Below are 13,792 nucleotides of genomic sequence, written 5' to 3'. Positions count from 1 at the left end.
ATTATTCCTCAATGTAGAACCAATGATCGATCAGCCTGTAAGAAGCTACACCACCTGTCAGACTTATCATCTACACTCGTCCGTTGACACACCACCACTGTGCTGGAGTCAGTGAAAACATCCAATACATACAATTATCAAATCCCTATGATAAACTAATTTTAAATCAAAGTATATACTTAAAATGTATAAAATAAAACTATTAATGAAGTTGTAGACAAATCGGAAAACCCCATATTTTATTGTGTTACGCCTGATACTAGATATTTATAATTGGAAGCTTACAACTCTTGGTTTGAGTTATATAGAAAAGATTTTAGGTTTTTCCTTTAAATAATTTTTTTTAGATTATTCAAAATTATAAAAACATGTAGGCCGATACACGACAATTCAATTTCCTGTTGTCCGTTAACGTTATCAATAAACACGTGTAAGGTGTTGGAATCTTTAACACCAAGTTAAAAATTGGTGAAATAACAAGAATTAGGTATTTATCAGGGTTGATGAGTCCCTCCCCGGGGAAAGGCCTGAACCATATTTATGCCATTCTTCAGGAAGACAGTTGAGGTCTGTTATCACCGATGGCCCTGACGAGTGATAATGGACTATAAATTATTGTCGTTGTTTCTCTGTCGAGTGTCATTACAAGCTCTGCATCTCAGCTTCAGCCTTCGACCGATAAACGGATAATGAACTACGACCACGGCTCGGCATTTTATTTGTACTGGTTTGTTAGACGTATCATGGATGAACTTGAGGTATTCTTAAGAATAACTTGATAATGAACAGTGTGGGTGTACTAGACACACGTAAATATCAAACGTGAAGGAAGTAGTTATATTCATTGTGTGAAATGGTGTTTGTTGTATGAATGTTTTCATGGAAAACGTAGGTTCTAAAATATCTTGAACATTAGAAAAACAAAGTATAAATTATAATACAATATAAAGTATAAATACATTTTGTTTAATGAAAAACTACAGCAGTCATAGACAATGCACAAGCATTATTTTAGTTATGATGAGCTAAAAATGCAACATATGGGGAAATAACTCATACTATGCATAAGCGAATTAAAAAAACTAAAACGTTTTGAAAATCTACATATTTAGACAAGTAATTGTTTCTATAGTTTACGATTTATTTGTGTACATCTGAATGTTTTAAAATAATTATGAATAATAATTAAAATACTATTTTTGAGGATTTCTTGCTAGCGTTATGAAAAAAGAGGCATGAAACATTGCAAATTTTCGTTTAATACAAACGTTTTCAAGCAAGGAGAAATTAATGAAATATGTAAAAATGAACAAAACAAACCAATATGAACTTTTTTTACAGCATTTATTTCTGGTTCAATGTAGACATTATTCACAGAAATGTTAACAAAATAAACAATAAATTAACAATAATAACATCGTGGGTTTGCCCAGACCTGAGACACCCTGTAACATAATTAATTTAGAGAAATATATTCAATCTTCTTTAGACTTCATTCATCCAATAGATCTTGACCAAAATAATGCAAAATAATAATAGTTAATGCACCAGGAACATTGTTTAAAGATTTCAGAAATTTTGAGATAGTTCTTTTCAATAAAGGCTGAGATAGACTCCACTCCTAGCTCTTCATGTGTATGCCTGTTTCTAACAAACCAGGGAGCATCCACCGCTATTCTTAGAATTTTGTTTTGAATCACATGAATATTGAAGAGTTTGTTTTTTGATATGGCTAATCCCCAGATAGGAAATGCATATGTAATCAAGGGCCGAATTATTGATTTGTAGATTAGAACTGTACAAGCTGGCTTCAGAATAGATTTCCTATTGATTAAAGGGAAAAGATTTGCAAGGCGTGTATAACCTTGGGACAGTTTTTTATTAACGTGGTAGTTCCAATTAAGTTTTTTGTCCAGCCATACTCTAAGATATTTTATGGCCTGGTCATCAGGGTTCATAGAAAGTTACCATATATTTGAATTTCATGTGGCAATGTATTTTTTTTTTTCAAGGAGAATATTTTGGTCTCACATTCAGTTGAATTTAGGTGAAATTTCCACTTGTAGAACCAATCAACGAGAAGATCCACAGATTATTGAAGGGAATACGTGGCCTCGTGGATGTCAGAATGTTGGCACAGGATAGCAGTGTCGTCGGCGTACAGAGCTGATGAGGCGTCTTCTGGAAGAGGGATGTCTGCCATATACAGATTGAACAATACAGGGGCTAATATTGAACCTTGTGGAACTCCTGCATTGACTCGCCGAATTTATGAATTAGAGGAACATATTTTAACAGAGAAGGTCCTGTGACAAAGAAACGATTTTACAATATTGGTTAAATACTTTGGAAATCCAAAATGAATCAATTTAAACACAAGATCGTCATGCCATATCTTATCAAATGCCTGAGATATGTCAAGGAATTACTGTGTGCTGTTTCCTCTCAAACCCTTTGACTATCGTTTCATATATTCGTAAGATTTGATGTATGGGCGAATGTTTTGTACGAAATCCAAATTGATGAGCAGGAATTATATTTGCAGCATCCATGTAACAGGCTATTCGTTTCAAGATGATTTTTTCAAAGACTTTAGAAAGTGTAGACAGTAAGCTGATTGGACGGTAACTCGATGGAGAAGACTTTGGTTTATTGGGTTTATGGATAACTGATATTTCCGCATGCTTCTAAATAGGCCCTGTTTACAAATACAGTAGTTGACATTTGAGAACATATGATTGAGTACATATCAAAGAAAATAATAAAATCAGCCTAAAAGAAAATTAAAATTCAGCTGAGTTGAATCACTTTTTACTATCTTAAATTTAAACCAGAGGGAACTTTGTTTTCAGTACCAACTAGTGAGCCAATTCAGAATTTCTTAAGACCAGTTGGTTGCATTTAGGGTTTTGATGTGGGTTTACTACAAACATTTACTATGAAATATTTATTATTTGAATTTGGGTTGGCGTAAATATTAGGTACACTGGAAAAAAGCGAAAGAGCCTTCATAATTTGATATACTAAAAAGAAAACTGAATTAACACTGTGCTGCATTTCTTAGTAATCATTGAAAGACCCGATTTGCAAACTATGGAAACATAGGAAAGTCATAAAACACCACCAAGGAGAAGAAATAGATTTTTTTTTATTTAAAATCGTTATTATGGACAACCTAATGCGGCTATGAGTAAGGCTATTTGTAGAAAACACTAAAAAACAATGTCAGCTTTTGAAAAATCATAAGATATTTACAAGAAATTTTGATTATATCGATCTGTTATGTAAATCTTGAGTATTTCTATAATCTTGAGTCGAATCTTTTAAAGTCATCAGGTACACTAGTTTCGTTTAGTTTATCTTTGCTTGAAAACATTTATATTAAATGAAAATTTGCAATGTTTCGTGTCTCATTTATCATAACGCTATCAAGAAATCCTCAAGAATAATATAAAAGTAATTTTTCATTTTCATCAAGAAACATAATAATTAAAATAATAATAGTTTTTTAGACCTTTGACAACCTTCTCGGTAAACAAAGAAAACGCAGTCCTCGTAGTCTTACATTTTTGACTGAGAACCGTTTATTGAAGTGTTTCAGTCCAGCTTGAGGCCTCCTCTGCCACTTGACGATATAAGGCCAGGACCAGGACCAGAGCTACAGTGAGCAGTGAGACCACTCCCAGTTAAGGCCTCCTCGACTCACTGACTCACTTAGTGATCTCACTGAAGACTGACGAGCTTGTGACAGATGAGTCTACGACGATTACAGTACAACAATCACAGTTCCGTTCACTGTCACTGTACAACTAAAATACTTCCTAACTTGGCCATAGTTTCACTCCACACCTTCTCAGTGCCTGTGTATTAATGATAATGAGGGGCCTGTGTATAAATGTGCGAGTTGCAGGAGATAAATCACTTGACAGGTGTTTAGAGAAATTGAGTTCAGGCATTGCAGGAGATGATTGACATTGAAATATTGCATGTGTGGGTGTGGATTGGAAGTAAAGCTTGTTTAACACATTCTTTTAAGTGCTCCTCGGTTAACCATAAATAACAGGGAAAGACAATAAACGATATCAGCATTCTGAGTCAGGTACTTTCTCCCATAACCTTGTCAACAACCTTTATATGGGTAAGCCATGTGAGTGACTGTGATGTATATTTTTTCTGTCCTAGGACGCTAGGCATGATGAGCCTATTACAGGTTCACTTGCGGCATTATCACTTAGAACCCGGGACCTCAGGGACCGAAGTCCCGCGCTCTAACCACTACACTAGCTCGCTTTCCCAGTAGCTTTGATATTTTAATATGTAAAATTACAAAAGTTGCATTCACTTTTGAAAACTCAATTATAAATAGTTTAAACCAAAGATTTAAAAAAAATATGTTGATGAAAACAATACTTTCTCCATATACTATGTTAGCGGGAGAGAGTGACAATGACTGGGTAGCCAAAGTGGTTGTAGTGTTAGCTTTAGAATCATACGATTGCTGGTTCCATTTCAAGCGATATCAGTTCTGAGTCCTGATGCCATTTTAATTTTTTGTCCATAAATTAATTATGCCATCTGTTAAAAGGTCGATGTTTTATTGTGACAAGACCTGGGTTTGTATACTTCCGTACTTTAAAATACCCATGGCGTAGAAACAGACATACAAATAAAACACTGGATTGGAACATCATTTAATAATCAGTTAAGTTCTAATATATAGTGGCGTGTTTATACTCTAGTAGGGTACGCTATAAGGGCCCACCATCATCTGCATGAAAGTGTCAATAGACCCAACAAATATATGGTATAAACAGGAATTGATTGCTCTGCCAAACAAGAGCCCCGACAGGTATACAACCATCTACAAGGATCAACTCTGAAATAGCCATAAACCCAAAAGAAATTCCACCTGTCATAAATAGAATGGCGCCAATCCAATGTGGTAGAGTTACGCAAGCTAGGCCAGTATCGCCCTCATCTACCTTATACCTGATCTCCCACTCGCCATTCTGGTCATCCAATGAGAATGTTTCTCTAAGGGCCATTAAAGTCGGGCTGAAGCTGTGAAAGTGGGGTGATTGTGTAAAGTCGCCCACAACACGACACTCGTGTGTGTGTGTGTGTGTGTGTGGGCTCAGGGGCGATTTAGAGCTTAAATTTGAGTTATAAAGATATGGAGGATGAATGTGTACATATGCATAATTTGTAATTGATAGTTTATAAATTTAAACCTTCCTGAATTCTAAACTAAGATCTTACACCCCCCCTAGGGTTGTGCTTCGAATACATAGCTGGAAAAACGAATTACTCAGAAAATCTTCAGTTTCACAAGAACTAGCTACTCTCACAATAACACGGACAATACTGATCAAGAAGGTATTTAATGAAATATTTATTGAAACTTCTAATTATTGTATAAAAAAGTATAAAAAACTGTTTACAGGATGAATTATTGTTTATTAAATCTATATATATAAAAGGCAAAGCCCTCACTGACTGACTGACTGACTGACTGACTGACTGACTCACTCACTCACTCATCACTAATTCTCCCACTTCCCACTTACCTAGGAGGCTGAAATTTGGTTCACTGATTCTTTAGGCATTAAATAGGAAAACTAAGTGGTTTTTATTCTGATCGGACTCTCGGGCTCCGCCCCAGTGGCTCTGGAGTTTCCCATGTTAACCTAAAGAGTACTCATATTTAAATGGAATTAATGAATCATAACAGCTGTTTCAATTAAACAAGTTGGTTCTGTTCTGTGATGTTCAATAGCATTAAAGTTACAAGGATTACCAACAGAGTGCAGCACTATTATTTTTTAATTTATGACAACAGCTAATTTGCAACCAAAAGGTGAGTGAGCGTAGCGAACGAACTTCAACCCGGAGGCGAGTTAGCGTAGCGAACGAGCTAACCTGAAGGCAAGTGAGCGCAGCGAACGAGCTCCAACCGTAAAGGTGAGTGAGCGTAGCGAACGAACTTCAACCAGGACGTGTGAGCGCAGCGAACGAGCTCCAACCTAAAGGTGAGTGAGCGTAGCGAACGAACTTCAACCAGGACGTGATTAAGCCATGCGAACGAGCTCACATATGAAGCTAAACGGGGCAAAGCCCGCGGGTACAGCTAGTATGTCAATAAATGGTAAATCTGTACATTGTTGACAAGAATAATTAAACGATATCATTTCATGCATTGGTAATAACATTTTTCATTGTCCAAACAGGACCGCGTTCACGAACTGATGAAAAAGAACTACATTTTTAGTCGGTATGACCACTGACGCTCAACCCTCGACCAAACCCTCGAGGTAACAAATCGGGGTAGAATATCGGAGCGGCGAGGCTAGCGTGTTGGCGCGGGTACCCGCTACGCTCCACGCTACACTATAGTCTCACCCGCCCCACTAAGTTTTCACCCTATTTAAGACATAACTTCATGTTGAGCAATTAGGGTCGCGTCACCCTATGCTTTACTACTAAACCAGATTACTTCCCAGATACATACAATATAGCTTTACCACTTATAGTAGGATACAATATAACTGAAGTAGCCTATTGTAAACCACCTACTATTCAAATGTCCAATCTACTCGCAACCTATTCTGAGAAATAAAATCATGTAATTACTAGTCGAGCATGCAATGTGAGCATGACTCGCAGCTGGTTAGTTTACTTAGTCCATTCCACTTCCAGTCAGTTCAGTGTAAAAACGTTGGCTCATTTCCATGGCTTCCTCACAGTGACGTCACTATTGGGCGCAGCCGCGACGCGACGCGCTGTGTGTGTGTGTCAATGTGGTGTTCTGCGCAAAGTAATACGCAGTTAGACACTGCTAATGTGCAGTTAGGTCTCCCGTCGCGAGTAGTTGTTGCGGTGTTATACGTGGCAATGTGATCTATATATGTGTGCTATAAAACATTACGTATTATGTGTGATTATAAACCGCTTTTGGTTTTATAATTCATTTAACTCAATGAATTTGGGGATATTTATCTAAATTAATTATAGAAATAATTATTTTATATTTACAAAAAAAGTATAAAATATAATATTACATCAAAGCATTTATTTTCCGATGAAAATAGAAAATGATATGGATGAATTTTGTGCGAAAGCAAAGTTACATCAACGTAAGATGTCAATTATACTTATTTTGAATTTAAGGTTCGTCAAGACAAGACCAAAGAAATTCTTATTCAATCAAAGACGTATTTTTCAAAATGCATCTAATCAGAGGAAATAATTTCCATCGTGCAGATTAATAGTGAACTTTTCAAGAAATTCCAAGTACATGCTGGGCGGTTTCTCTATGAGCACTAGAACATTTACCCTCAATTACCGTGTTAGACGATAGCAGTCTCGTGAAGCTTGTGTAACAACACAACACTGGAAACCCGCCGATTGTTCATCATTGCAGAGGTGCAATACATGCAGTGAAATGTAGACCAGTCCAGGATATGAACACTCAGACTAAACATATTTAGATTTACTATAGCAGTTTGTTTACATGACTCAAACACATTTAGTGAATATGATATTATCACGGTAGCAATTTATACTGTATCATTGAGTATACATACGTGCATACGTGTATTCTCAATGACTGTATTATATTACCATTCGTTAAAACTGTTTATATGAAACTACTCGGAATCCATCATAAATCTTACGATTGGAAATACGTGTAGCTTGTATGGCAAACGTTGATATTGTTTTTACACCAAAAACATGAATCACGAGTTTCTTCTAAGGACTACCACTAAGTATGACAAAGGACGCTTTTCGGTCCTTTGTACTTATATCATTGGAAAGGTGTTCATCCACAGTATTTGCATTACGTTAGTATGGCCTCATACAGTCCATATGATAAATCATAGTAATAACAGAACAGTGCCATCTGCCATGTGGAATAAATACAGATGTGCACAATACCTGCGAAAAACTACACGAGTTTAAAAAGAAATCAATGGAGAGTAATTTTAATCAAATAACAGGGTACCTATCGTAAGATAAGAATTTAAATTCAATAATCCAAATATCTAATTCCTCAAAAATCCGCGGTGACATAGTTTCTGCCTTTGCAAGGTAAAGTTTTCGTGTTTAGCATTACAAGAGGATGGAAATTCGCCAAGAAAGAGGAGCCTTGAGTGTTATCCGCCGCAGAGGAGAGGATATGTATGAGGTAGGATTGGCTAATGGTGCTTGACATGAGCTTCTGTTGACCAAGTGACCTTGACATACTGTCGTGCGTAACATGGGAACACTCTCACACACACACATGACATTCCTAGTGTACCATGGCGTACTACAGTGAATCACAGCATGGGAACTTCAACGGTGGAGATTAATGATCGTTACTGCATTGATATATTCATCACAAGTAATGATAATTTATATCACACACTACACAGGTCCTATCGTAGTTGTAGTTTCTATAGCATCCCACTCCAAGGAGAGGACATCTGGAACGCATCAAGACTTCCGTTTAGTCCATTATGTTGAGACGACCGAGGAATAACGTTAATCTTCATCAGCCTTAAATTATTGGGTACCCATAAAAAATCGTAGAACAAACAGTATATTACTAATAGTGTACATTTGTTTTTATGGCTCAAACAATAACGTTAATAATAAATTACGCATTTTGACATTACTAGGATGTTACTCTGAGAACCAGTGTATGTTTTAGAATATTCTACATTATTTTAGAGAAAAGATGTGATTTTGAGTAACGGCAAAAACCAGCAGCTTAGGTTCGATCAGAGAAATCCCTCTTCGCCTTCGCCTAAAATAACTGTAGCAGTTTTAATTACAAGTCCTCATCATTTCCAGCATTTAGATGAGGCTATGGTTCAACACGACTTGGATCCATGAAAATATAAAGGAAAATTTAAAAATTGACTTTTTAGGAATTTTTTTGTTGTCAAATCAGCAGTATCATAACGTATATAACCTCATCAATAACACTTTTCTACTTTTATACATTGAAGGATTATTAAAAATTGTTTTATGTTGAACCATAAGTACCGTACATTTTAAATACCAAAATTACGCAATTTTTTCGTATCCACTTCGTCAAAGAAACTGTTTTCATTTCTTTGAACGTTTAAACTAAGACTTGTTTTGACGAACCTTGACAACTCCGATTAATGTGTCAATAAATTTGTAAAGTCGCAAAAACTATGAACCGAAACAGTCTGATTGGTAGACCGGTCCAGCAGTCCAGACGTCCTTCCTGATGATATCACACGGACTGTTTATAAATTCTAATCGTAAATAACAATTTGTCTTAAACGGGAACTAACTTGCCAAAACACTGCAATTATATGTTTAGGTCTTGAATACCGTTAATTGTGTTAAGCAATTTTATGTAAATACAATTTATAAAGAATCATGTCATTCATTACGATACTAATAGAAAAAATCACGCTAACACAAACAAAAAGTTAGATAACAATTACAACAATACTTAGCTAGAACTATCCTTTTCATCATATTTCAGTAAAATGTATACCTAATTCTGTGTAAATCCAAACTAAATATATGGAATAGCTTGATGGCCAATGTCAAAAGGGTTGGGGGTACCACGAAATAGCTTGTATTTAAGAAAAATAAATCAATCATTATTTAACAAACTTTAGTTAATAATAAAAATGAATAAGGTATTTACATCACGCAAGGCTTCTGCATTTATGTTACCAAACAAGGAAGATAAATTTTGCTTCCGATGTAAATATAACACTTGATAACACGAAAAAATTAGTTAAAAGGTATAAATTGTAAGGTGGTTATCGAACGGTCTTGAACTTTTCAAAGTAAAAAAACAGCCGTTATTAACTAACCTACACACGGTGAACAGTTGCTACGCGTCAGGGATATATCTATTAAGTATAAATATTGTGGGTTACTGTCATATAGTTATAAGAGTGGACAGTTATAATTTATTGATTGTTACAAGTTGTCATAAATAATAGTAATAAATAAAAAAGGATCACGAAATACACTAAAGAACAATAAACTGAGACTTAAATAACCCAACGCTCATCCATCAACCAAAATTTAATAATAATTCTCGTCCTAAAACCCTATAATTTTATAAAAAAAACAGTCTTAATTTCAAAGAACATACATTTGAAAAACATAATTTTAAACTAAATAATTTAATAATTATTAATTTGACTTACCGGTGAGAGAGTAAAGCGTAGAGCACGTGTATCCACAACACACACACGACACAGACTGAGGAGCGTGGGTCTGCTGTAGCCTACCTGGACCTTCAGCTGTAGCGGCGGGGGCACACAGGTAGATACAGTACAGTATGTGATCATTGACTCTTGTATAGGTACTGATGTAGACATCCCATCTATATACCCTAGCTATAAAATTTGTTTTAGTGAAATAGAAAATAGCTGATTGAGCAATTAATTAAGAATGCGATAAGGAAAAAGTTGTTATCTCTCCTATTCTCAATACTTTTCGTTAACTATGTGACATAAAAGATGTTTTAGTTTGCAGAAAGGTGTTTGTTCAGTTTTGTTTTGCATGTTAAAACGTTGGCGTAATTGACACAAATCGGTAACATACCATCGGTAAGAAGCGCTAGCTTGATAGAGAGCAAGCTAGATCTAAAAGGGCAATGATATGACCGATAGGGGTCTCGACTCCACAATTCAATGAGGCTACGCTAACATAAAATAGAAAGCCAATTTATAACACACACATTCACGTCCGTGTTCTCTCACCTTTGGGTAGCATGGGTATAACAGCTAGGAGCTAGTATATAAAAAAAAAACTCTGTTGAATCACAATATATTAAAATTGAACAGTTGAAATTAGCAGACATTAGCTCTCTCCTAACGTAAGAGACTTGGATAGTAGGAATAGCTTGTAAGAGATTTAACAGATACGTTGGGGTTTATACACGGTATCAAACAACGACAATAAATTTAATACTTTGGCTTTTAATTTATTGTACCTTAGTCATAAATCATTGTTGGAATTTGATGTTTTCCCCTTACTTTTTATATCGATATTGTTTCTGAGAAGACATATCTCCAATCAACTCCGGATCTAGCGGACGACGTCCTTGGACCTACCAAGTGATCCACAATCACTCAATCATCAATTAGGTACTTGCAGCTGCGGGCGCTCCCTACAATACGACGTAGGTTTAATTAACGGACAGTCGTGTTATCACGGATTGTAAAGACGACCTTGACATTTGATAAGGGCCACCTGTAGGTCGTGACAGTGACAGGGCCTCATGGATTCAGCAGTGAAGGGCGGCGGCCGCACAACTACAATGCAATGTTTGATGCTATCGGGTTCGTTATAAGGCTACAGTCTTGTGCCAACAGTTGCAAGATAACAACATCAAGGAAGGAGAATGTGTGTCTTTGTATCTTGTGTAGGGTACAAGATTGTCTTTGTATCTTCTAATGCTTTCAAGGATAATACACATATAATAAGAGATCTGGTATCAGTATACTTACACGTACTTAAACTTTCATTTGTCACTGCTTAATATTTTGGCTTTTTCTTTTATGAAATTAAAGAACATATATTTCATAGATAAAACAGTGAACTAATTTTTCATCCGTCGTGATGTTCCTCCTAGTTTTCAACAATTTATGGTTTAAAATTTGGTAATACAGTATATCATCATTACAGATACCAACATAACCTGATGAATGCATAATAGTGTTTGCGAATCACACGATTTTGGGTTTGAAACAGGTTTTGTTAACGTGATTTAGAATTGAGTTGATCATGAACATGATAATGTATACATACAATTTATCTTTCATCTACGTTTTGAGTGATCCGTGAGTTTGATCTCCCCAGGAAAACATTCGGAGTTCTTCTTAAATATGTAACAACCACGAATAGTAGAACAGAATCGGTATGGATCATAAACATAAACAAATTACGTCACTGGTCCGAATGTCTGGACGTTCCATTTATTTAATGTTTACTTTTGGGCCAGTGACATCATTTGTTTGTGTTTATGATCCATACCGTTTCTGTTCTAGTATTCGTGGTTAACAACACGGAGAAGTTAACAATGAAGTGGTTACAATGAAGAGTCACATTATCAATCAAAAATTGTGAGTGAAGAAAATTTATGGAACATTGGCAGACGTTATCAGGGAAGGCAGGGAAGGCAGATCTCTAGAAAGCCACTTCGGCAGATGAGTAAGAAGCCATCAGTATTCTATGGCCGTAATTATTCCAAGGCTCCCGGGACGAGCCTGAACTCTTCTCCAAGTCAAAAGTTTGTGAGAAACTTTCTAATTGATACGTCGGCACTGGAATTACTGGACATTGAAATTCTCGCCATGTTAATATAGCATGGCTGAAAATGAATTCCAGACGCATGATGGTTTGATGATGCTATCTCTAATTTCTAATAAATCATGATTACAAACCTACTTTAGACATGCACTACATAAAGTAATCATGGCTGTAAAGTTAATTTCATTAGGCACAACTGTAAGATAAAATGACTCACTAGAATCGTCACTTCATGCGGGTTCGATATCAGTTCTGTCGATGCCTCATTTTATATTCTGCACTGACTTCTGGTATTGGAAATGCCAGAGGAGAAGCAGAATATATTATTATTATTATGAAATAAAAACGTATAATTATATAGCCACTGGTGTGTGACTACGCTGTCTTATAAGACTACTAAACTTAGTCTAGACTTCGGTATGCATTTGCGAGTATCTTATATATTATTACAAGCATTGGAATATTTACTAAGGGTTGAAATAAAAACGTATAGTTATATAGCCAATGGTGTGTGACTACGCTGTCTTATAAGACTACTAAACTTAGTCTAGACTTCGGTATGCATTTGCGAGTATCTTATAAATCACCGATAAGAGGCAGAAGTAAATCATAACATCTGTGCCTAATTCATTAGTTTGACAAATTAACTAGACTGGGCTCGCTTCTTGTAACTGTGTCAGCGGTAAATTGTTTCTGTTTCACAATCTACCATTCCAACAGTTCCAACTCCCAAGGCAGCCAGGTCGGAACCAGGGGCCAGTGGCTGCAGGATTGCATTCTCCCGAGCCTAAATGCTTCTTCCGCAGTTAAGACATTTTCTCTGAACTTGTTGCAATTTCTGTTGAACAGAGATCTAGCCACAGGGTTTCTATCTACTAGTTCATAAGCAATCTTGATTTACCATTGTAATTTTATTGAAACTTTGTTTGCTGTCTTTAAACAATTCCAACAAAGGTACCTCGGGAAAGTATTTTAACAATGTTGAGAGCAACATCTGTAAAATGTGTGTACGAACCAAATTCATAATTTGTTTAAGACCGAAAGTAACATACTATTTATATAATTTAGAGAAATACGTAAGCATACTACAGTACTTTCATATAAATATACAGGGTGTTTGGTACTCAGTGTGAAAAAAATTTTTTGGTGTAAGTACAAAGTAAATGCAGTATGATGATGCATATAAAATGTCCCAAGTCTAAAAATTAGCTTCCCAAAGAATTATTTTATGTTTTTTAAAAATGACTATGTTTTTAAACTTAATACAGCTATTTCTCAATTACCTGTAAATGGATTTGAGTAGACAATGTCATTTTCGTGTTCTACATTAAATTTTGAATAAGAATAATACAAAATGACAGAGGATCAGTTGTAAAAACTCCATCGTAAATAGATTCAAAGATAAAAATTAAGATGTTTGGTAAAAATTCAAAAAACATTGGTCAATTGCATTTGTTCACACCCTGTATACAAGAAAGTGTCGGAATATGTTAAA

At 35.6% G+C, this 13,792-nt stretch overlaps 1 protein-coding gene across 1 annotated transcript in view; it reads right to left on the bottom strand.

Annotated features, from left to right (window-relative positions):
• Positions 1-10,258, bottom strand: part of LOC128981962 (uncharacterized) — a 206,328-nt gene extending 196,070 nt beyond the window's left edge. Inside the window, exon 1 of the mRNA XM_054400977.1 lies at positions 10,188-10,258. The gene's annotated coding sequence lies outside the window, so the exon portion shown is untranslated. The remainder of the gene's footprint in view (positions 1-10,187) is intronic.
• Positions 10,259-13,792: the final 3,534 nt, after the last annotated feature.

Source organism: Macrosteles quadrilineatus, unplaced genomic scaffold, assembly GCF_028750875.1.
Source record: "Macrosteles quadrilineatus isolate MER2022 unplaced genomic scaffold, UCM_ALF_1.0 Scaffold_1__1_contigs__length_201487025, whole genome shotgun sequence".
NCBI lineage: Eukaryota > Metazoa > Arthropoda > Insecta > Hemiptera > Cicadellidae > Macrosteles > Macrosteles quadrilineatus.
The sequence above is the reverse complement of the archived record's forward strand: the minus strand, read 5'-3'. Positions and strand labels throughout refer to the sequence as shown.